Here is a 20,634-nt window from a genome sequence, read left to right on the forward strand (position 1 = left end):
CAATTCATAGTAACACAGGAAATAGGAGCAGAAATGGACCATTTGACACTTTGAGACTACTCCACTGTTCAATACGATCGTGGCTGATCGTCCAACTCAGTGCCTGACCCCACTTTCCCCTCCTATCCTTTGATCCATTTAATCTAAGAACTATGTCTAATTCCTTATGAAAACATTCAATGTTTCAGCCTCAACTGCTTTCTTTGGCAGAGAATTCCACAGGTTCCCCACTCGCTGGGTGAAGACATTTCTCAGTCCGAAATGACCTGCCCCATTGATCATATTCAATGGTGGAGAAGGTTTGAGTTGCCGACTCCTGTTCTTCTGTTCTTATTGACCGGGCTCATTTTTAAAGGGCTCTAGTGACACAATGGTAGTGTTGCTACCTTTGGGCCAGGAGACTTAAGTCTAACTTGCTGCGAGGATGTGTAGTAACGTTGCTGGACGGGTTGGTTAAAAATATCGACTGGGATCACAGTTAAGGAGCTGTCGGCTGGTGTAGTGGGAATGACGGTGTGAAAGGCAATCAGGGGCCCAGGTTAAAAGGTCAGGGGCACGTGTGCTTTAGACCTAGTATGACAGCTGTTATTGAATCTGGTATGGTGGTAGTGACCATAAAACTATTACCAACTGTCACAAAAACCTATTCTGTTCATTAATGCCCTTTAGGGAAGGAAATTATATCTGAGATGAAGATAGCTCTCGTTGAAGTGCTCATCCTGTGGAATTCTCCACAAAAAAATGCCTCTGGAGGCCAAGTCCCTAAATATATTCAAGGAAGAAATTGATAAATGTTTAGATTTTAGAGACACCAAGGGGTCTGGCTAGGAAACTGGGAATATGGCATTGGGATAGAGCATCAGCGATGACCTTATCAAATGGCAGACCAGGCTGGAAGGGCAAAGTGGCCTACTCCAGCACCTAGCTTCTATGAAATCAGCCACCCTTGCCCGGTTTGGCCTACATGTGAGTCCAGATCCGTGGACGACATGACTGACTCATAACTGCCCTCTGAAATGGCCGAACAAGTCAATCAGATCGAGGGGCAATTAGGGATGGTCCATAAATACTGGCCCAGCCTCAAATTATCACTGGTTAGAGAGAACAGATACCAGGAGGCAGAGATGTGTAGGACCATGGGCTGGAAATAAATTCATTATGAAGAGAAAAATTTGTGCCCGGTTTTCTTTTTTCTTTCACCATTTGTGTTGGATCCATTTAAGGCTTGAAGAAAACGCTGCTTTGTTACCTCGCTGTGTTTGGTCACTTGCAAAGTCCCCTTTTCTCATGTGGCATTTTGCTCATTTGGTGCCATTCGTCTTGTCGGCTATTTGCCTACGTTTAAAGTGAAGTCAACGTAGTCCTACCCTCTCATTAGAGAGACAGCTGGTGGTGGTTTAAGCTGAGGGTTGCCACGCCTCAGGCAAGGGGAGAGGCTGAGAAGGAGAGTCTCTCATAGTAACCTCAGCCAATGCAAGAATTGAACACTGTTGGCATCACTCTGTATCACAAACCAGCCGTCCAGCCTACTGAGCTATATATTAGACAGCATCAACAGCCTGTATTTGTACAGTGCCCTTAACGCAAAAAACAGAAGTTACTTAACAGATATTATCAGACAAAGAGTTGTGCCCCCAAGCAGATGACTGAAGACTCAGTCAAAGAGGCAGGTTTAACAGAATGAATTAGAGAAGGAGAGAGGGAGAATTAGGAAGGTTTAGCGTGGGAATTCCAGAATAATACAGTACTTTGGCCCATCAATACTGCACCGCCAAAAGTATACCACTGTCCACATTAGTTCCACTTCCCTACACTAGGCCCATAGCCTCGAATGTTAAGAGTTTGGGATTCAGGCCAACAATGATAGGGTGTGAGAAATCACAGGGAGAGGTGCAAGAGGCCAGAATCGAAGGGGTGCATGGATCTGGAAAGATGGTGTGGTTGGACCAGATTACGGCAAAATGGGAGGGGATGCGGTAAGGCTGAGGCTACAGAGCAATTTGAGAACAAAGATGAAAATTTCACATCTTTACAGACCATGTTTGTTTGCTATGATGGAGAATTCTAAGCTGCACTTAATTCAATCTTTCCCTTTCTGCTGGAGGTTGATATGTGGATTGTGTTCTGAATGAGGCTCACTGGGCTAAAAGACATTATTTATCTTCATTTTTAAGTAAAAATAGACATGTTTTCTTTGATGGACATCATTTATATTTGTTTATCCTGCGGGAAGCGTAAGTTGTTCTGCTTTTTTACTGATCTTTTATGAGATTAAGATCTCTCACTACATTCACCATGAGGAATTCAGCAAAGAGGTATCATATTTATTCATACCCCCTTTAATTTTAAAGATAAGGAAGGATTGTAAAACTGGAGTCCGCTAGTTCAACCCACAATCATTTAATTAAACTTCTCTAATTCATTTTCCCTTTCAAAGACCAGAACCTATAGGTCCATTTCTGAGAACGATTTGGTCAGAATGACACAGGAATTTCACAGAAAGAGGCCATTCGACCTGCAGTGTCCATGCTGGTGGGTGAAGAGACAAGTCCAATTTCCAACAGTTTTTCTATAGCCCTTGAGATTATGGTGTATCCACTGCAAGTCCAGTATTTTGTAAATGTGCTGAGGGTTCCTGTCTCGACCACCCTTTGAGACACTGAGATCACGGCCTCCAGCAACCACAGGGTGAAAACAATGTTTCCTCATCTCTCTACGAAGTCTACCAATCACTTTAGATCTATTCTATTTCATAGGGAATAGAATACAAGAGGAGGGAGGTTTTGTGAAAACTATACAATGCTCTAGTCAGACCACCACCAGGAAGACTGAGCAGTTGTGAGCTTCTTATCTAAATGAAACATAGATAGGCATTGGAGACACTGTGGAGAAGATTCAGTAGACTGAAACCAATACTGTCTTGTGTTGGCCCAGGCACTGATACCTACATCCTGTGAATGAGTAAATTAAAACAACACCGGACCAAATTCTTCACTGTCTTCAAATCCTGGAATTCCCTCTGTAAGGGCATTGTGGCACATGAACTGTAGCGGTTCAAGAAGGCAGCTCACCATCACCTTCTCAAGGGGCACCTAGGGACAGGCAATAAATGCTGGACCAAGCCAGTGACTCCCACCGTCCCATGAATCATTAAAAATTAATCAGCTTGCACATAATCTTCCCCTCCAATCCTGAAACCCACATGCCCTGCAAAAGCACAGCCTAAAATCTGTGAATCTGTCTGTGTGTGTGTGTGTGTGTGTGTGTGTGTGTGTGTGTGTGTGTGTGTGTGTGTGTGAGAGAGAGAATTTGTGTGCGCGTGTGTGTAAGAATTTGCCACTGTGTGTGTTTGTGTGTGTGAGAGAACTTGTGTGTGTGTGTGTGTGTACGTGTGTTTGTATGTGTGAATTTGTCTGTGTGTGTGTGTGTGTGTGCATGTGTGTGTTTGTGTGAATTTGTGGGTGTGTGTAAGCGCACACGTGCATCATGGCTTCAAAATAGGATTGGCCCCTGGGCCATAGCTGATACCTATTCCCCCAACTCTATCTTTACCCCTGACCTCAATTGCTACATCCTTCCCCTGGAAATGCAACGTGTAGTGGAGGATCCCACCCCCTCTGCCAGCCCTTTCTTTGCACTGAATTGTTGTCGTTTCTCAGAGAGGCCTGGGCCACCATTCCCTCTGGGTCACTCTGCAACCCTCCGCCAACCCCCACCACCAGCGTCACCACTCACCCCATCTCCACGAGTCCCTGTGGGTGGGAGAAGAGAGAGCGGGTAACACCGTTTCCACCAACCAGCTCCATGCCCACGGTCTGACAGAAACACAACCCATAATGAGAGACAAATGCAATTGTTTGAATGATTAGGTTGTCCTTGTTCATTAACATGTGGAAACCATAATTAAAATATTGTAGAAAAGAAGTAATTTATATTGCATTATATGCCAATCACATCAATGAAACCTCATTGTTAAAGGTTATGCTTGATATGTACTTTACCTTTAGCACATGCTAAACCACTTTTAAGATTTGTAAATTATGTAATTTAATTTCCATTAACTTCATTATAATCTGCTGAATGTGCCAATTACAAAGATGAATGAAATGTCTGCCTTAAGCAATTAGACTGTCAGTGAATTGCAGGTTCTCTGACAATGGCAGAATGCTCACACAAAGCAGTAAAATTAAATTGCTATCCTTGATATTCTGTACAAAATGTTTTAACCCTTTGAGTGCAGAAAGTCTTTCAGGGGGACCTCACAGCTTACCATCTTTGTGGTAGCTTGGTACCTGAGGCTTGGCTGGGAGATGGCCCTAGAGTGACCAGGGCACTCACTGGCTGTGAGGGTAAATCCAGTGAATGGTTGACCTATGAGACCACAGGAGATAGGAGCAGGAGAAGGCCATTCAGCCCCTTGAGCATGCTCCAGCATTCAGGAGGATCAAGGTTGATCCAACGCACCTCATAACCACTTTCTTGCCCTTTCAAGTTAGCTCAGTTGGCCGAGTGGCTGTTTTGTGATGCCAGCAGTTTCAGTTCCTGCGCTAGCTGAGGACTGTTCTTCTCAATGTCTTCCCAGCCCTGAGGTGTGGTGATCTTCAGGTTAAACCACCACCTGTCGTCTCTCTCTCTCTCTCTCTCCCTCCCTCTAATGAATGACCTCTCTTCTGGAATTGTGGTGAACTGATTTTTACCGGACCCACCACTACAGCTTGTATGGAGCTAATTTGACTCTTTGTCTGATTTTAAAACAGAATTGTTTTGGCTGGCTAATAGCGAGTTTCCTGGTGGCTTACACAATCATCTCACTCCCTGATGATGAGGAACTTGAAGGGAATGTGGGGCAGGAGAGCATCAAGGTGTACTATCTGCTTTGTCCACTTCCTCAATATCTCCTCACTGTGTTCCCCCCCCCCCCACCAACTTCTCAGTTCCATCACTGCTCCCCTTCCTTTTCTTCCATTCCACATCCCCTACTCTTTTTACTTATTCATTCCTTGGATATGGGCAGCACTGGCCAGGCCATTTATTCTCCATTCCTAACAGCTCATTCCCAATTATCCAGGGGACAGTTAAGAGTCAACCACATTGCTGTGGATCTGGAGTCACATGTAGGCCAGACCATGTAAGGATGGCAGATTTCCTCCCTAAAGACATTAGTGAAACAGATGGGTTTTTCCAAAAACCAACAATGGCTCCATGGCCATCAGTAGACTCTTAATTTCAGGCATTTACTAAATTGAAATTCCACCATCTGCAATGGCATGATTTGAACCTGTGTCCCCCAACATTATCATTAATATTCTCCTGATAATTCCACTAAGTCATCACCTCCTCATCTGCCTGTGTTTAGGGATGTGGTACCAAGACAAAGCAGCTCGCTTGGTTAGCATCACATCCACAATCCTTCTACCACCGACGCTCAGTAGCAGCAGTGTGTGCCATCTACAAGATGCACTGCAGAAATTCACCAAAGATCCTCAGGCAGCACCTTCCACATCGGAGACCACTTCCATCTAGAAGGACAAGGGCAGCAGATACATGGGAACACCACCCCCTGCAAGTTCCCCTCCTGGCCACTCACCATCCTGACTTGGAAATATATCATGCCGAACTTTTACCCTAATCCTAAGGTCTATCTAACCTTTGCCCCTACCTTATACTATTATCCATATGCCTAGCTAATAGCTGCTTAAATGAGATGTTTGGGTCAGGTGATTGGTGAATGAAGTGAGAGCGAGGCTGATAGGAGCAGGAGAACTTTAGGAAAGGATTCTAGAGCCTCGGACCCAGGCATGGCCACCAATGATGCAGCTGTTGAAATTGGGATGTTCAAGAGACCAGCTTTGGAGATAAAATCCCTACAGTGCAGAAATACGTCGTTTGGTCATCGAGTCCGCACTGACAATTCAAAGAGAGCATCCCGCTCCCCTGCCCTATCCCTGCACCTCTTATGGCTAACCAACCTAGCCTATATATCACTGGACACTATAGGCTAATTAGCATGGCTAATCCACTTAGCCTGCACATCTTTGGACTGCGGGTGGAAACCCAATGGAGAGAATGTGCAAACTCCACACAGACAGTCGTCTGAGGGCGAAATCGAACCCGGGTCCCAGTGCTGTGAGGCTGCAGTGCTAACCACTGAGCCATCATTGCTGCTCTTGTTGGTTTCTGCTCATGGTGTAGGAGAGAGAGAGGAGAGGCTAATGAACAGAGAGGAGGGAGTGGGCATAAATAGGTCATTTTCAAGTTGACAGGATATAACTAGTGGATCATCAAAGGGATCAATGAAACAGAAGCTTAGGAGCAGGTGTAGGCCATTTGGCTGTTTGTGACTGCTCTAACATTCAGTATGATCATGGCTCCATTTCAAATTCAGTGCCCTGTTCCCAATTTCTCTCCCACGTACCCTTTAATCCCCAAGAACTGTCGCTCCCTCCTCTTTGAAAACATTCAATGTTTTGACCATAACCGCTTTCAGAGGGAGCAAATTCCACAGGCTCCCCACTCTCTGGGTGAAGACATTTCTCTTCATCTCAGCCCTAAATGGCCCACCCTGTATCCTTAGACTGTGAGCCCCTGACCCCCTCTGGTTCTGGAATGAGGATGAGAATTACAGGCTTTGTCTTCACTTGAGCTGGGTGTAAAAGGCTGCTCCACCATTTGTTTCTCACCCCTAACTGCCCTGGAAAGGGCAATGCTTTGGTGTTCCAGGGTTTGTTGCTGACCTGGACTGAGCTAATGAGGCAGCTGGAGGGCATGTCTCAATAACCACAAAGGGCAAAATATTCTGCTGAGGTTTGCTCTGCTGGCTAGCCTCTCAAAACGCACTGGTTTAGAAATGAGAAAAAGTGCGAATGAATATGAAAATGAAGAGCTGAGCTCCACTCAGAGCCTGACTTCACACATTTCTCCCTCCTCCTGTGCTGTGAGAATGTATTATCTGATGTAAATTGTTTTGCAGGCCTGCTTTCGACGCGTAGTCCTTTAGAGTTTGAAACTGAGGTTTAATTTTAAAATCAAGACATCAGGGTTTCAAAGCCAACTCCATTTCTGTTTCCTTTCGCCTCCTCACAGTGTCATTCGATTATACGTTTCTGAACTGTAAATTGATTTCTTAATAAAGTCATTCTGGCCTAAAAACATAATGTGCATCACAAAAAAAATCATTGCAGCGAGGATGTATCATAGTAAAACAGCACCTGGTTGCTCAGAATGCTGCAGTTCGCTCCATACCAATGTCTAATAACACCTCCCTAAACTGAGCTCCCTACTGCCCACACAGCCAACGGTTGAGTATCATCCACTGCTCTCTAGCTTAAGGGTTTACAGAACTCCATGAGACCCTTGATCGGTTGATTTCACATTTGAAGCAGGATGATGGACAGGGCTAGCCAGGGTCAGACACCAGTCAATGAGAGGAGGCAGGCAGGTGCAGCAAGCAGTCAGGAAGGCAAGTGGTATGTCGGCCTTTGTTTAAGAGGAGTCAAGTACAACAGCAGGGCCTTAGTGAGACCACACCTGGAGTATCGTGTGCTGTTTAGGTCTCCCTACCTGAGAAAGGATATACTTGCCATCGCAGGAGTGCAGCGGAGGTTCACGGGGTTGATACTAGGGATGGCAGGACAGTCCAATAAGGAGAGATTGGCCAAGTGAGCCACTGAGTACAAGGGCAATTGGGGATGGGTATTGAATGCCAGTGATGCCCATGTGACATGAATTTTTGTTTTAAAAATGAGAGAAATAATTAGGGGCACAACATTTAATCCTTACGTTGTGAGGCTGCAGGATCTGGAAATATTTATTTCAAGCTTGTTGACTTTGAATCCCCGATCGATGTAGGGTTATGAGACAAGAAGGTCATTTCCTGTGAGGGAAGAATGGAATGGAATTCTGGGAAATATGTGGTTTGGGAAGAAGAGCCGATCCAGGGGAAGCCGTTTGAAAATATCGGGTCTCCCAAGTAAGGCTAAGGTGAGGAGGATATTTTTCTGTCAGCAGTTCATAAGGGTCTGGAATTGTCTTCCTGTAGATGGTGATGAAAGTTATAGTGTCAGAGAAACAGAATCAGGCCCTTCGGTCCAACTTGTCCATGCCGACCAGACATCCTAAATTAATCTAGTCCCATTTGCCAGTATTTGGCCCATATCCCTCTAAACCCTTCCTATTCATATACCCATCCTAATGCCTTTTAAATGTTGTAATTGTACCAGCCCCCACCACTTCCTCTGGCAGCTCGTTCCATACACACACCACCGTCTGCGTGAAAAAGTTATTCCTCAGGTCCCTTTTAAATCTTTGCCCTCTCAAGTTAAACCTGTGCTCTGTTGTTTCAGACTCGCCTGCCTCACAGAAAGGATCATGTCTATTCACCCTGTCTGTGCCCCTCATGATTTTATAAACCTCTGTAAGGTGACCCCCTCAGCCTCTGATGTTCCAGGGAGAATAGCCCCAGCCTATTCAGCCTCTCCCTATAGCTCAAACCCTCCGACCCTGGCAACATCCTTGTAAATGTTTCCTGCAGCATCCCCTCAAGTTTAACAATATCCTTCCTACAGAAGGGAGACCAGGATTGCACGCGGTATTCCGCATGTGGACCTACCAATGTCTTGTACATCCACAACAAAAATTGAGAAGTTCTCCAATTCCGAGTTATAAGGAGAGGCTGCAATAGGCCTGGACTTTTCTCACTGGAGCGTAGGAGGCTGAGGGCTGACCTTATAGATGTTTCTAAAATCCTGAGGGGCATGGATAAGGTGCCTTTTCCCTAGGGTGGGGGATTTTAAACTTGGGGCCATATTTTTAAGCTGAGAGGAGAAAGATTAAAAGACGTATGAGGGGTAACTTTTGAACAGACAGTGGAATGACCAAACTTCCAGAGGGAGTAGTGGTTGCAGGTATAGTAACAGCACATAAAAGACATTGAGATAAGTACGTGAATAGGAAAGGTTTGGAGGGATATGGGCCAGGAGCAGGCAGGTGGGACTAGTTTAGTTTGGGATTATGGTCGGCATGGACTGGTTGAACCGAGGGGTCAGTTTCTGTGCTCTACAACTCTATGATCTCTTCCTGTTTTCAGTCACTCATCGATTGTTCCATCTTGAGCCACCCCCAGACCTCTTCGAAATCTCTCTCCTCCTGCAAGGTCTCTGAAACCTGTGTCTAGCACCGTGGCCTGCTCAGATACTGCGTCAGGCAGCTCGGCTCAAGCAGCAACCTCCACTGCCCCCCTCCCCGACCAAAATTAGCGTCCTGAGGTGGTTGCGCTCCGGCTCGGGCGCTATGTAAATGCATCCTCAGTCGGCACACAATGCCTTGACGTGCGGGCTGTGACCGACATGCCTCTGGGCTTTAGCTGTCAGAGCACTGTGCTGGGCTGAAGCGTCACATACTGCACTTGGCAAGATGTAGCCTCCTGGTACATTGCTTCAGTCATCAGTCAGTCTGGTGCATTCATGATTAGAGAGGAGCACTTGATTTCCTAATTGGAAGAGTGAAGAGTTGATTTGAATTTGTAATGAGACTGGACGACATCTTCATTAGAAATGTATCATTTGGGGGCACCTTCGAAGCGTAGGCAGTAGCTGGTCAGTCTCTGAGCCAGATGGTGGAGAGTTCATATCCCTAGGCTGACTGTCACTCTCTCTCTCTCACACACACACATACTCTCACACACACTCACTCACTTAAAGCAACATCCACTCAGTCAGCTCACGGGCAGATACTCGATGAGGCTCAATGTGGGCAAGGTTCTTGGGTATTCATATTTGAGTCAGTTCGCTCACTGAGAGTCTGACTGTGTTTAATTTAATTCACCAGTTTATCCTGGGACAGTTCTCCTTGGAGAGGGGAAGTCTAGAGAGGAGATCAGATAGAGGGTTTAAAAATCATGAGTGGGCTGGACTGTCATAGGGAGAAGCTGCTCTCGCTTGTAAAAGGAACAAGAACGAGAGGGACACAGATTTAAAGTGATGTAAGCAAAGGTGATAGAGAGCAATCTTTGTCACCCAGCGAGCTGTTGGGGTCTGGAATGCGCTGCCTGCAAATATGATGCAGGCAGGTTCCGTTGAGGCATTCGAGAGGGGCATTGGATGGTGATTTGGATGGAAATGATGTGTAGTGAGAGGGGAAAAGTCAGGAGATTGGCACTGGGGGACTGAGCCGTTGCAGGCACAATGGGCCAAATGGCCTCCTTTGGTTCCATAACAGTTCAGAGATTGTGTGAACAGAGTAATAAATATTAATCACACCCAAATAACAAGGCCGATGGTCAGAGCCAACCGTCAGGAATGAGGAAGCAGTTACCCAGAGCAGGCCATTTGGCTCATCTGCACTATAGTGGCCTTCTTGTGCCACCTGAGTCGCCTCCTACTTCGTTAATATCAATGGTTTTTCATCACCGTCTGCAAAGATGTTACAATAACTCTCTAGAGCAGGTGGATCCTGAAGCCAGGCCCCCTCATCGATACATCCTACACCTTTTGGCTTCATGTTTTATTCAGCTCCTCTTAAAAGTCCCACATTCCCCCCTCCCCACTCCCTGTGGGACTGAGTCCCACATTCTCCCGCACTCCCTCTGGGAGCGAGTCCCCCATTTTCTGCCCACTCCCTTCGGGAGCATTTCCTGAAATTCCCCTCCCCTAACTCTCTTGGGATGTGGAGAGGATGTTTCCTGTTGTGGTAGAATTAGGGGTCACTGCTTAAAAATAAGGAGTCCCCTGTTTAAAACAAGAGATGAGGAAACATTTTTTCCTGTCAGAGGGCTGTGAGGATTTAGTATTTGCTTCCTGTACCTTTTGCTTCCTCAAAAGGCAGTGATGCGGCATCTTTAAATATTTCAGCAGCAAAGGGAGATAGATTCTTGATTCCCAAGGGACAAAAAATTATTAGGATATGAAGGAGTTTGGAGTTGAGGTTAAATTCAGGTTAGCCATGATCTGAAAGAATCATGGGGCAGGGTGGTGGGGCTAAGTGGCTTAATCTTGTTCCTTGTTTGTAAATTTGAATGACTGAGATGAGGAGGAATTTCCTCACTCAGAGGGAGGTGAATCTTTGGAATTCTCTGCCGTAGAAGGCTGAGTGAGAAAGCATCAGTCTTCATTAGATTTCTGGATTCTAAAGGCATCAAAAGGACTTGGGAGATAGTGGGAGGATATGACATTGAGATAGATAATGAACCACAATTGAGAATGATAGGATAGCCTTCAGGAGCTGAATGGCCTGCTACTCCCTTGACCGCATCTCCTGCATTTCCCGCAACACATCCCTCACACCCCGCCCCCGCCACAACTACCCCCAGAGGAACACCCTCGTTCTCACATACGACCCCACCAACCTCCGGATACAACGCATCATCCTCCGACACTTCTCCGATCCCACCACCCAAGACATTATTCCATCCCCACCCTTGTCTGCCTTCCGGAGAGACCACTCTCTCCGCGACTCCCTTGTTCGCTCCAAACTGCCCTCCAACCCCACCACACCCGGCACCTTCCCCTGCAACCACAGGAAATGCTACACTTGCCCCCACACCTCCTCCCTCACCCCTATCCCAGGCACCAAGATGACTTTCCACATTAAGCAGAGGTTCACCTGCACATCTGCCAATGTGGTATACTGCATCCACTGTACCCGGTGTGGCTTCCTCTACATTGGGGAAACCAAGCGGAGGCTTGGGGACCGCTTTGCAGAACACCTCCGCTCAGTTCGCAACAAACAACTGCACCTCCCAGTCGCAAACCATTTCAACTCCCCCTCCCATTCTCTAGATGACATGTCCATCATGGGCCTCCTGCAGTGCCACAATGATGCCACCCGAAGGTTGCAGGAACAGCAACTCATATTCCGCTTGGGAACCCTACAGCCCAATGGTATCAATGTGGACTTCACAAGCTTCAAAATCTCCCCTCCCCCCACTGCATCCCAAAACCAGTCCAGCCTGTCTCTGCCTCCCTAACCTGTTCTTCCTCTCACCCAACCCTTCCTCCCACCCCAAGCCGCACCCCCATCTACCTACTAACCTCATCCCATCTCCTTGACCTGTCCATCTTCCCTGGACTGCCCTATCCCCTCCCTACCTCCTCACCTATACTCTCCTCTCTACCTATCTTCTTTTCTCTCCATCTTCGGTCCGCCTCCCCCTCTCTCCCTATTTATTCCAGTTCCCTCTCCCCATCCCCCTCTCTGATGAAGGGTCTAGGCTTTTGTGCTCCTGAGATGCTGCTTGGCCTGCTGTGTTTAGCCAGCTCCACACTTTGTTATCTTGGATTCTCCAGCATCTGCAGTTCCCATTATCACTGGCCTGCTACTCCTGTTGTGCCCCTGTGTTCCCACTAACCCCATCTAACCTTTCGTAATGTTAAAGACCTCAAGTAGCTCACAATTGGATGTGTTTCCTACTGAAACGAGCCTTAGCCTCTTCTGTCATTCAGTAGGAAGCGTTTAGGGGGATGTCGACCAAATGCTGGCAAATCTTTTTTCCTATTCATTTGTGGGATGTGCGTGTCACTGACTGGGCCCAGCATTTATTGCTGTCCCTAGTTGCCACTTGAGAAGGTGAGGGTGAGCTGCCTTCTTGAAATTCTGCAGTCCATGTGCTGTAGGTTGATCCACAATGCCTTTAAGGAGGGAATTCCAGGATTTTGACTCAGCGACAGTGAAGGAACGGCAAAATATTTCCAAGTCAGGATGGTGAATGGCTCAGAGGGGAACTTGCAGGGGATGGTGTCCCCATGTATCTGCTGCCCTTGTCCTTCTAGATGGAAGTGGTTGTGGGTTTGGAAGGTTTCTGCAGTGCACCTTGTAGACAGTACACACTGCTGCAACTGAGTGTCAGTGGCGGGAGGGAGTGGATGCTTTGAATGTAATGCCAACAAGTGGGCTACATTATCCTGACACTGTCAAGCTCCTTGAGTGTTGTTAAAGCTGCCCCCATCCAGGCAAGTGGGGAGTATTCCCTCACACTCCTGACTTGTGCCTTGTAGATGGTGGACAGGCTTTGCGGAGTTAGAAGGTGAGCTACTCGCTACAGGATTCCTAGCTTCTGGCCTGCTCTTGTAGCCAGTGTTAATGAGCCCAGTTGGGCTTCTGGTCAGTGGCCACCCCCAGGATGTTGATTGTGGGGGTATCAGTGATGGTAACACCGTTGAATGTCATGGGCCGGTGGTTAGATTGACTCTTATTGGTGATGGTCATAGCCTGGCATTTGTGTGGCATGAATGTCACTTGCCACTAGTCAGTCCCTAGCCCAATGGGACTAGGTCAGATTGGGATGTCTGGCCAGCATGGGTCAGTTGTTCTGAAAGGTGTTTTTCGTTGCTGAATGACTCTATGACTCTGTTCACTGCGTTTCAAGTTTCTTGTACCTCCATCTCTCACCTACTGGAAAGAATCCTGTAACATACTGGGCAGCTCCAGCTGGAGTCTGAAGTGTAAAAGTGGGGTTTGGTAGAACACTGGGGGGCAGCGTTTCAGATTGCGTCCCGGAGATGCTCACAAGCACAGGCCCATCTCAGTGACAGTCTCTTGTTTTGATGACCGTCACAAATCGAAGTTAACGTGGAAAAGGTGTGAGATGCTGCACTTGGGGGGAGGATTAACAAGGCAAGGGGAATGGGTAGGACCATGGAGAGATCTTGCTGTGTATGTCCACAGATCTCCCTAACGGTAGGAGGTGAAGGTGCTTAAGAAGCCATGTGGGCTACTTGTCCTTATAAGCCAAGCAACAGAGTACAACAGCATGGGGGTTACTTGGAACTGTATAAAATACCGGCTGGGCCCCAACTGGATGTGCAGCTCTGATGATATTATAGGAAGAATGTGATTACATAAGAGAAAGTGCGCAGGAGATACTGCTTAGGCTGTAAGGTCTGAGCAAAAAAGGAAAGGTTGAATAGGACTGGGGTTATTTTCCTTGGCACAGCAAGAGTTGTATTAGAGTACGAAGGATATAGACAGGGTGTAGAGAAAGGCACTTTCTCCATTAATAGAGAGAAGAATAACCTGGGGGCGGGGGAGTGGAGTATAGATGTAAGGAAAGAGTTAGGATGCTATGAGGAGAGTTGAGGAGAACTTTTTTTACTCAGAGTGTAGTGGGAGCCTGGGACTCACTGTCTAAGAGGGCAGGTTCAGTCAAACCGTCATAACATTTAAAATTAACAGGGGGTTCCCGATTTATAAATGTCCTATTGACGAACACAATCCCAGAAATGGTTGTAATTTTAAAACCCCAGGATATAAATATTTCCCATAACTATGTAGAGCTTTGTTACGGTGCCATGGCTTGTGTACAGATCAGCTCGGAAACAGACTTGAGACAAAATGTGCTCCCAGCCTGGGGAACTATCCATATTCACATAGTCACTCTCTTACCCTATCCTCCAGGGCAATGGGTGAAGAGCTGGAATATGGGATTAGCGCATTCAGCCCTTATTGAACAGCACAGACGTGATGGACTGAATAGCCTCTTGTACTGTAAATAATGGATGAATAAATCACTCCTAAATAGAAGATGACCTGTACCAGTACAGTGTACATGCCATGCTTTTGTTGCTCACAGGCAATGGCCTTTCCTAGAGTTTCCCAGCTGACACCAGGAGCCCTTCACCTCCTCGCCAATCTCTGTCTAACTCAGTCTTGATGGCATTGACCATCCCAGCTTCCACTACTCTCTGGACAAGAGAATTCACACACTAATGGTCCCCTGAGAGATGAAATTCCTCCCCATTTTTGATGTAACTGGAAGATCCCGAATTTGTAAACTGTGCCCCCTGGGTGTAGAACTTCCCACTAGGGGGAAGCATTCTCCCCCAGCATCTGCCCTGTCAAAGTCCGGCCAGAATCTGACAGGCTTTGGTACAATTGCAAACTCACAGCCCTCTGGAACATTGGCCCGGCTGCATTCCAGCCCTCATAACTTTCCCCGGTTTCCATTGTCCCTGTATTGGCAGCTGTGCCTTCAACCTTGAAGAGATTCCTGCTCTCAAACTCATACTTTGAGACACTGTTTGGAACTCACCTCAACAGCAGCTTCAATTACATTGTTGTAATGTAGAACAGTGTCAAAGTTCCATCAGTGCTAGAGTCACGCAGTTATACAGCATGGAAACAGCCCTACAGTCTAACTCGCCCATCCTGACCACACATCCCAATCTGACCTAGTCCCATTTGCCAGCATTTGGCCGATATTCCCTCTAAACCCTCCCTAATCATGTACCATCCTGATGACTCTTAAATGTTGTAATTGTGCCAGCTTCCACCACTTCCTCTGTCAGCTCATTCCATACACGCTCCACCCGCTGTGTGTAAAAGTTACCCCTCAGGTCCCTTTTAAATCTCACCCCACTCACCTTAAACCTAAGCCCCTCTAGTTTTAGATTCCCCGACCTGGGGAAAAGCAAAACAAAAAGAACTTCGGATGCTGTAAGTCAGAATCATAGACAGAAATTGCTGGAAAAGCTCCACTGGTCTGGGAGCATCCGTGGAGAGAAATCAAAGTCATTGTTTCAGGTTGAGTGAATCTTCCTCAGAACTTACCCAGGGAAATAGCCTCAGCTGTTCACCCTATTCATGCTCCTCAACATTTATTAAACCTCTGTAAGATCACTCCTCAGCCCCTCCTTCTTGCTGAAGTCCTCCAGACCCAGCCACATCCTTGTAAAGCTTTTCAGTGCACTCTCTCCACTTTACCAACATCCTTCCCATAAAAGGGCAACCAGAACTAGCTAAACTGTGCTATGTAAATGCAAGTTGTTGGTGCCAGGTCTGGAACATGAGAGATGATCCAGTGTGAGAGAGAGGGACGGATAGTCTGAAGCTGGTGTGTGTGTGTGTGTGTGTGTGTGTGTGTGTGTGTGTGTGTGAGATTGTGTGTGTGTGTGTGTGTGTGCGCGCGCGCACGCGTGCGCTCATGTGTGTGTGTGTGTGTGTGAGTGTGTGTGTGTGTGTGTGTGTGTGTGTGTGTGTGTGTGTGTGTGTGTGTGTGTGTGTGAGATTGTGTGTGTGTGTGTGTGTGCGCGCGCGCACGCGTGCTCTCATGTGTGTGTGTGTGTGTGTGTGTGTGTGTGTGTGTGTGTGTGTGTGCACGTGCGTGCGCGTGTGTGTGTGATTGAGTGAGTGTGTGTGTGTATGTGATTGAGTGTGTGTGCGCGCGCGCGTGCGCTCATGTGTGTGTGTGATTGAGTGAGTGAGTGTGTGTGTGTGATTGTATGTGTGTGTGTGAGTGATTGAGTGAGTGTGTGTGTGTGTGATTGTGTGTGTGTGTGAGTGATTGAGTGAGTGAGTGTGTGTGTGTGTGAGTGATTGAGTGAGTGTGTTGTGTGAGTGAGTGAGTGTGTGTTTGTGAGTGAGTGAGTGTGTGTGTATGAGTGAGTGTGTGTGTGAGTGTGTGTGTGTGAGTGTGTGATTGAGTGTGTGTGTGAGTGATTGAGTGTATGTGTGTGCGTGTGTGTCTGAGTGATTGAGTGAGTGTGTGAGTGTGAGTGAGTGAGCATGTGTGTGAGTGAGTGAGTGTGTGTGAGTGAGTGAGTGTGTGTGTGTGTGAGTGATTGAGTGAGTGAGTGTGTGTGTGAGTGAGTGTGTGTGTGTGAGCGTGTGTGTGTGTGTGTAAGTGAGTGAGTGTGTGTGTGTGTGTGTGTGTGTGTGTGAGTGTGTGTGTGTACGTGTGTGTGTGTGTGTGAGTGATTGAGTGAGAGTGTGTGAGTGAGTGAGTGTGTGTGAGTGAGAGAGAGTGAGTGTGCGTGTGAGTGAGTGAGTGAGTGAGTGTGTGTGAGTGAGTGTGTGTGTGTGTGTGTGTGTGTGTGTGAGTGAGTGAGTGAGTGAGTTTTGGGGTGAGGGGTTGGTGAGTAGGTCGGTGGGTCTGGCCGAGAAGAGACTGTGTTGGTTTGTTCAGTCTGGATTCGGTGTCTCGTTGCACATTTCCCCTGGGCACCTGGTGGGGGTTGGGGATGTTAGTTTTATATGGGGTGGGTTTGGTGGGTGGTGGGTGGGAGACGGGAAGGTGAGGGGGGAAATAGGAGTGGAATGTTTAATTCTGAATTCCGTCAGACTTGCCAACTCGAGTTTCTGGTGATAAGTTTAGTGGCGAGGTGATAAACAGGTTGTGTAAGCAGGACAGAAACCTCTCTGTAATGTGCAAAGAGATGTCTGGCACTGAGGCACAGTTAATGTTTGCTCAGGTGCCAAGCTGTGAATATCTTCCTGTCTGACTTTACGAACGAGTTCTGTGCAAAATGTGCTGGATTGCACCAAATGGAAACTGGGTGCGCAGAGCAAGATCCATTTTGTAGCATTCGACTGAAAACACACCAGTGTGAGACGTTACATTTTTAACAATTTTGTGGTGGAGGGACTGTGTTCCTCTGAATCTTAACAAGCTTTCCTCTATGCCTTGCCTGAGGAAAGTTAGACGAATAGTTTTTAAAAATAAAATCCATTTCGGTTTCAGGTACAGGAGAATCTGGCAATGGAGGGAGTGCAACAAAGGTTTAGCGCAGACTGATCCTTGGGAAGACAGCAATGATGTTTGAAGAGGCACTGGATCAGTCAGGATTATATGCACTGGAGTTTAGAAGGATAAGGAAGGGTTTTACAGAAACCTATACATTTCTAACGGTAAACACAGGAAGGATGTTCCCGATGACCAGGAAGTTGAGAACCGGGATGGGGGTGGTCACAGCCTTATGGATACAGAGTGGGCCATTTAAGACTGAGATGAAGAGAAATGCCTTCACCCAGAGAATGGGGAGCCTGTGGCATTCTCTGTCACAGAAAGCGGTTGAAGCCAAAACATTGAATGTTTTCAGGAAGGAGTTAGATATAGTTCTTGGGGCTAAAGGGATCAAAGGGATATGGGGGAGAAAGTGGGAACAGGGATGGAGTTGGGTGATCAGCCAGGGTCATATTGAATGGGGGAGCAGACTCAAAAGGCTGATTGGCCCTAGTTCTGCTTCTATTTTATATGTTCCTTTGGAATGGGAGGTGATTATAAAAGAGTCAGATAACATATACACAACATCACAGTTAGCCCTGGTAGACAGGGTGGTTAAGAAGTCATTTAGCCTTCACTGCTCATACCTTTGAGTATAGGAGTTGGGAAGCCTTCTGGAATACTGTGCGTGGTTCTGGTCCCCCTGTTACAGCAAGGATATGATTGAAGTGGAGAGGGCTCAGAAGAGATTTCCTAGGATGTTGCTGGGAACGGAGGGTTTGAGTTATAAGGAGAGGCTGGATAGGCTGGGACTTTGTTCCCTAGAGCTTAGGAGGTTGAGGGCTGACCTTACAGAGGTTTATGAAATCATGAGGGGTATAGATAAGGTGAATGACTAGTGTCTTTTCTCCACGGTGGGCGATTTCAAGACTAGGGAGCATATTTTTAAGGTGAGAAGAGAAAGATTTAAAAAAAGACACGAGGGCAAAAACACAGAGAATGGTTCGTGTGTGGAATGAACTTGCTGAGGAAGTGGTGGACGTGGGTACAGTTACGTTTAATAGACATTTGGATAACTTCATGAATAAGAAATGTTTGGAGGAATATTATGGGCGGAGGGCAGGTAAGTGTGACAGGTTTGGCTTGGGATTATGATCAGCATGGACTGTTTGGACCAACGGGTCTCTTTCTGTGCTGGATGAGTCTATGACTCTATGACTACTCTTCCCAGATGCCAACAGGTTGTTAATTCACAGCTTCCTGCTGATGTCTATGGGGCCTGTACAAACACCATAGAATGTTATTATTATTATTATGACCATTTTCTCAGATGGAATGGGCAATGCACTGGTGTAGACTGTGTTGCTGGGCTGGGTAAATAGAAAACCGAAAGAACCGCGGATGCTGTAAATCAGGAACATAAACAGAAGCTGCTGGAAAAGCTCAACAGATCCGGCAGCATCTGTGAAGAGAAATCAGAGCTAACGTTTCGGGTCTGGGGACCCTTCCTCTGAACTGGGCTAGTAATCCAGGGAGCCTTGGTTCAAATTGCAACATGACGTTTTGATTTCAGTTGAGGCAAAAAAAAATCTCAGCCAGAATTAGAAGCTTTTTAAAATTTCCTTTCTGGGATGTGGTTGGCTGGGTCAATACTTACTGCCCTTGAGAAGGTGGTGATGAGCTGCCTCTTGAACTGCTGCAGTCTGTCTGGTGTTCCATAGGGGTTTGCTACAACTGAGTGGCTGCTGGGTCACTTCACAAAATCACCAAATTGTTGCAGCACAGACGGGGGCCATTTAGCCAATCATGTCTGCACTTGTTTTACCCCCTAGTACCAATCTCCTGCCTTTGGCCCATCTCCCCGCACACCATTTCTACCCAAATAACCACCCAACATCTCTCTTGAATGCCTCAATTTAACCTGCCTCCACGTTTCCAGGCAGTGCATCCCAAACCCAAACTGCTCTCTGAGTGAGAAGGATTTTCCTCACATCTCCCTTGTTTCGTTTGCACCTCATTTTAAAGAGGCAGCCACTCAGGGTCTGGAGTTACATATAGGCCAGATTGGGAAAGGATGGTGGACTTACGCCAGAGAAGGGTATCTCTGATGAGAATAGGTAATAAGAAAACAGTGATTTCATGACTCCTGCTAATGTGAAGACTACTTTAATGCACAGATTTGAACTAAAGATCCCCCAGCTTCAATAGGGAGATTTGAACTAAAGCCTTGGGACAGGTTATTGCTAGACCAGCAGTTTACCACTATGCTGAAATTCCAACCTGTATATCAGGCACAGAAAGCTGCTATCTATCGCTGGTTTGTTTGTTCAGTCCCACACCAACATCGTAGATTTAAGCGGGGAGCTAATGGTAGTGTGTAGTTACCAAGCTAGAGACCCTGGTTAATGCTACAGGGAATATGTGGTCAAATCTCACCATGGTATTTTGTGAAATTTAAAGGGAAAATGGCGATGTTTGCAAGCAATGCTCACATCCCATGAAAGAATCTTTAAAGAAATCTGAATTGCCCTCTGGAATTGGATCAAACCCACAACCAGCCAATCATGATGATCCCTGTTGGCGTGACTAGACTCAGCCAATCATTGGTGGCCTTGAGGACATCCAAGTATAATGTTTCAATTTTAAATCCTCCCCATCCCTCACCACCAGGACGAGGCCCTGTTTTACTTTCATACAAGACTGAGTCCTGATCCCAGTGTGCATTGGTAACATTCGGTTTCACCAAGGGCTTGAACAGCAGTCGGCAGGAGAACATGGGAAATAGGAGCAGCAGTAGGCCATTTGGCCCATCCAGCGTGTTTCAATAAGATTGGGACTTGAACCTAGAGAATGTTACTGACTGGCCTGCTGTTCACCTCACTGGCTATAGAATCCCTACAGTGCAGAAAGAGGCCATTCATCTCATCATGTCTGTGCCAGCCCACCGAAGAACATCCCACCCAGGCGCATCCCATCACTCCACTCCACACAGGGGTTTTGCCATGGCTAACCCATCTAACCTGCTAGTGGGAGGAAACCTGCATAGACACAGGGAGAATGTGCAAACTCTATAGAGACAGTCACCAGCAGCTGTAATCGAAACTGGGTCCCCTGGCGCTGTGAGGCTGCAGTGCTAACCGCTGAGCCACCGTGTCATCCATCATGTTTGGGTTGGGTTCGGACAAGTGTCATGGATTTGGTCT

The 20,634-nt window shown here is 46.9% G+C and overlaps 1 protein-coding gene across 6 annotated transcripts in view; it reads left to right on the forward strand.

The window, feature by feature from the left end:
- Positions 1 to 20,634, forward strand: part of LOC125451750 (zinc finger protein 521) — a 609,775-nt gene that overhangs the window by 375,735 nt on the left and 213,406 nt on the right. The window lies entirely within an intron of this gene.

The sequence above is a fragment of the Stegostoma tigrinum genome, chromosome 5, assembly GCF_030684315.1.
Source record: "Stegostoma tigrinum isolate sSteTig4 chromosome 5, sSteTig4.hap1, whole genome shotgun sequence".
Taxonomy (NCBI): Eukaryota; Metazoa; Chordata; class Chondrichthyes; order Orectolobiformes; family Stegostomatidae; genus Stegostoma; species Stegostoma tigrinum.